The sequence below is a fragment of the Eriocheir sinensis genome, chromosome 5, assembly GCF_024679095.1.
Source record: "Eriocheir sinensis breed Jianghai 21 chromosome 5, ASM2467909v1, whole genome shotgun sequence".
NCBI lineage: Eukaryota > Metazoa > Arthropoda > Malacostraca > Decapoda > Varunidae > Eriocheir > Eriocheir sinensis.
This window is the reverse complement of record NC_066513.1, coordinates 3,890,523-3,895,522: the sequence shown is the minus strand read 5'-3', so window position 1 is coordinate 3,895,522 and position 5,000 is coordinate 3,890,523. Positions and strand designations below refer to the sequence as shown.

Sequence of the window (5,000 nt, the reverse complement as noted above, 5' to 3'; positions counted from 1 at the left end):
GCGTGCCTCCCCTCCCCCCCTGGTGACTTCTAATTTCATTTTATTGTGTCGGGAAATGAGGCACTTTAGGGACTTGGCAGTTATTGGCATTGATGGATAAATAGATGGGTAGATAGATTGAGAGGGAGACTTGTTACCTATCGGCTCCATTTAACAAGGCCACCAGTACACATATTCGGAGGGGGGGGGGTGTCAGCCCCTTACCTAGCGAGGGCAGGACACAGGTGGTTTGCTTCTACTCCTGTGTTGCCATAAACCACTTGTTGGAGGAACCAAACACGTACAACACTTGAGCTCGTCGGGTACTCTGCTTCGTGGAAATCTTTCAGTATTCCAGCGAAAAACAAAACAAACAAAAACATGAAAGTATAATGACAGACTATATCGTTGATGAAGTACAACATATAAAGTTTAAGTATATAATTGTAAATGTGTTTGCATAGTTGAAATATGAAGAAAACTACCTTACACTTATCGAGATTCTCTTCAGTTATCTGACGTGGCATGTAATCGAGGCCATTATTAAACTCACTATGAAGTGTATGTATTTTCAAACATTTCTTGAAGTGCTGCTTACGAGCGGCTGGCCTGAGACACAGTAGAGACTCACACTGTACACGATGGCTGGTCGTCGCACGCACACACACACACACAAACACACACACACACACACACACACACACACACACACACAAACTCACAAACACACACACACACACACACACACACACACACACACACACACACACATGTAAATAGATAAATAGATAGATAGATAAATAAATGTGTGTATACAGAGAGAGAGAGAGAGAGAGAGAGAGAGAGAGAGAGAGAGAGAGAGAGAGAGAGAGAGAGAGAGAGAGATTTTCACTTTTGTCATATGTTACATGCTAACAATAAAACAGTGGTACTCAAATACATACGTAAATGAGTTAGCCTGAATAAAAGCTTCCACAACAAGTTACATATTTTATTCCTTTCCTGCGAAGAGGTTTCTGTGGGCGGCGCGAGCGGCCACAGCAATGTCTCCTTACCATTAATGGATAAAGATAAGGATGGTTATGATTACAGCGATGCTGATAGCGATTCGATGTGGATATGAAAAGGCACTGCTGTAGATGATGATGGTACTGTTATGTTTGAATGTCCAATGTAGCTGTGTACTGTTATGTTTGAATGTAAAATGTAGTTATGTACTGTTATGTTTGAATGTCCAATGTAGTTATGTACTGTTATGTTTGAATGTCCAATGTAGCTGTGTACTGTTATGTTTGAATGTAAAATGTAGTTATGTACTGTTATGTTTGAATGTCCAGTGTTGTTATGTACTGTTATGTTTGAATGTCCAATGTAGTTATGTACTGTTATGTTTGAATGTCCAATGTAGTTATGTACTGTTATGTTTGAATGTCCAATGTAGTTATGTACTGTTATGTTTGAATGTCCAATGTAGTTATGCACTGTTATGTTTGAATGTAAAATGTAGTTATGTACTGTTATGTTTGAATGTAAAATGTAGTTATGTACTGTTATATTTGAATGTCCAGGAGGCGGTGACTGAATGGATAGCGTTCAGGACGACGCGAGTTCAATCCCCGCCCGGTGCCACTAAGCTGGGATTTTTCAGCCGCCGCCGAGTGGCTGAAAACTACCCACATGCTGTCCAGAAGACCATCTATCAACCCGGACTCTAGATTCTAGGATTAAAGATGAGCTCCGGGAGGCAAGCATGAGCCAATTCAAGATGGCGCCACTATAAACACTCGCCTGCGCCAGAACGAGCTGGGCCGATCATCAGGCCCCACCGGGAAGAAGCCTTGGGCCGACCATCAGGATCCACAGGGAAGAAGCCTACCGGCGCAATAGGCCACGACGTTAAAAAAAAAAAAAAGATAAAAAAGTTATGTATTATTATGTGTGAATGTCCAATGTTGTTATGTACTGTTGTGTTTCAATCTCCAATGTTGTTATGTACTGTTATGTTTGAATGTCCAATGTTGTTATGTATTGTTATGTTTGAATATCCTCTGTTGTTATTTACTGCTATATTTGAATGTGCAATGCAGTTATATAGTGTTATATTTGAATGTCCAATGTAGTTATGTATTGTTATATTTGAATCTCCAATGTAGTTATGTATTGTTATGTTTGAATGTCCAATGTAGTTATTTATTGTTATGTTTGAATGTCCAATGTAGTTATGTATTGTTATGTTTGAATGTCCAATGTAGTTATGTATTGTTATGTTTGAATATCCAATGTAGTTATGTATTGTTATGTTTGAATGTCCAATGTAGTTATTATTGTTATTTTTGAATGTCCAATGTAGTTATGTATTGTTATGTTTGAATGTCCAATGTAGTTATGTATTGTTATGTTTGAATGTCCAATGTAGTTATGTATTGTTATGTTTGAATCTCCAATGTAGTTATGTATTGTTATGTTTGAATGTCCAATGTTGTTATGTATTGTTATGTTTGAATGTCCAATGTTATTATGTATTGTTATGTTTGAATGTCCAATGTTGTTATGTATTGTTTTGTTTGAATGTCCAATGTTGTTATGTATTGTTTTGTTTGAATGTCCAATGTTGTTATGTATTGTTATGTTTGAATGTCCAATGTTGTTATGTATTGTTTTGTTTGAATGTCTAATTTAATTATGTATTGTTATGTTTGAATCTCCAATGTAGTTATGTTATGTTTGAATCTCCAATGTTGTTATGTATTGTTATGTTTGAATGTCCAATGTAGTTATGTACTGTTATGTTTGAATGTCCAATGTTGTTATGTATTGTTTTGTTTGAATGTCCAATGTTGTTATGTATTGTTATGTTTGAATGTCCAATGTTGTTATGTATTGTTATGTTTGAATGTCCAATGTTGTTATGTATTGTTTTGTTTGAATGTCTAATTTAGTTATGTATTGTGATGTTTGAATGTCCAATGTTGTTATGTATTGTTTTGTTTGAATGTCCAATGTTGTTATGTATTGTTTTGTTTGAATGTCTAATTTAGTTATGTATTGTGATGTTTGAATGTCCAATGTAGTTATGTATTGTTATGTTTGAATGTCCAATGTTGTTATGTATTGTTATGTTTGAATGTCCAATGTTGTTATGTATTGTTTTGTTTGAATGTCCAATGTTGTTATGTATTGTTATGTTTGAATGTCCAATGTTGTTATGTATTGTTTTGTTTGAATGTCCAATGTTGTTATGTATTGTTATGTTTGAATGTCCAATGTTGTTATGTATTGTTTTGTTTGAATGTCTAATTTAGTTATGTATTGTGATGTTTGAATGTCCAATGTTGTTATGTATTGTTATGTTTGAATCTCCAATGTTGTTATGTATTGTTTTGTTTGAATGTTCAATTTAGTTATGTATTGTTATGTTTGAATGTCCAATGTTGTTATGTATTGGGATGTTTGAATGTCCAATGTTGTTATGTATTGTTATGTTTGAATCTCCAATGTTGTTATGTATTGTTTTGTTTGAATGTCCAATGTTGTTATGTATTGTTTTGTTTGAATGTCCAATGTTGTTATGTATTGTTATGTTTGAATGTCCAATGTTGTTATGTATTGTTTTGTTTGAATGTCTAATTTAGTTATGTATTGTGATGTTTGAATGTCCAATGTAGTTATGTATTGTTATGTTTGAATGTCCAATGTTGTTATGTATTGTTATGTTTGAATGTCCAATGTTGTTATGTATTGTTTTGTTTGAATGTCCAATGTTGTTATGTATTGTTTTGTTTGAATGTCTAATTTAGTTATGTATTGTGATGTTTGAATGTCCAATGTTGTTATGTATTGTTATGTTTGAATCTCCAATGTTGTTATGTATTGTTTTGTTTGAATGTTCAATTTAGTTATGTATTGTTATGTTTGAATGTCCAATGTTGTTATGTATTGGGATGTTTGAATGTCCAATGTTGTTATGTATTGTTATGTTTGAATCTCCAATGTTGTTATGTATTGTTTTGTTTGAATGTCCAATTTAGTTATGTATTATGTTTGAATGTCCAATGTAGTTACGTACTGTTATGTTTAAATGTCCAATGTAGTTTACTTCCTGCTGGAAGTACGCCTTCATACAGCCTGTGCCTAAGAAGGGTGACCGTTCCAATCACCGGAAGATTCAAAAGCACCTTTCCACTTCTGACCTATCTGATCGCCAGTATGGGTTCTCGATAATGATTATTTTTGCCGCACTTTTGCTTTGCATACTTAATGTTTTCATTATCATCAACATGTAGATGTCAGTTTCAGTTAGGTTGTAAGTAAAAAGTATCTATATCTATTTAGAACTCAAAATGCTCAGAGAGAGAGAGAGAGAGAGAGAGAGAGAGAGAGAGAGAGAGAGAGAGAGAGAGAGAGAGAGAGAGAGTCTTGGGTTTCATTTCTAGCTAGAAGCCTTAGCAAAGAAGCTCATAAAATAATTATCCTTAAATTGTATCTGACAGCACTTCAGCCCACCTGGCCTGTGCTGCTCAGTTTTGATGCCCCATTGCGGACTGGATAGACAGGATATATATTCCGCCGAATCAGTAAAGCGAAGAATGAGTAAAACTATCCAAGGTACAGAGAAAACAAACAAATAAATAAATAAATAACGTACATTCTTTGGAAAGACGTATACTACTATGAGGTATTTTATTGAAGCTTTTAAATGGTTTAAGGAGAATGGTAACAGCGATTTACATAAAATTCTTATATTGAAAACTGTTGTAACAGCCCGCAGCAACGGATGTGAACTGGATAAATTCAGGATCAGGAAGGAAACAGGCAAGAGTTGGTTCTTGCCGTGGATGAGCCGAAAAAGCTGAGCAGATATGTAGCTGAACTGAACATTATACGTAGAAAGCTTTAAATATAGGTTAAACTTATTATGAATGGGATGGAAAGTTGGTAAATAATACAGTCTCCGGGGATGCCATGCTTAGGTCGTCTGGCCGCTGTAGTCTCCTTATGTCTCTGTGCATCACTGGGTATAT

General features: G+C 34.9%; 1 protein-coding gene across 1 annotated transcript in view; it reads left to right on the top strand.

Moving 5' to 3' along the window:
* LOC126983599 (bestrophin-2-like) overlaps positions 1–5,000 on the top strand; it is a 184,831-nt gene that overhangs the window by 83,787 nt on the left and 96,044 nt on the right. The gene's annotated exons all lie outside the window — the stretch shown is intronic.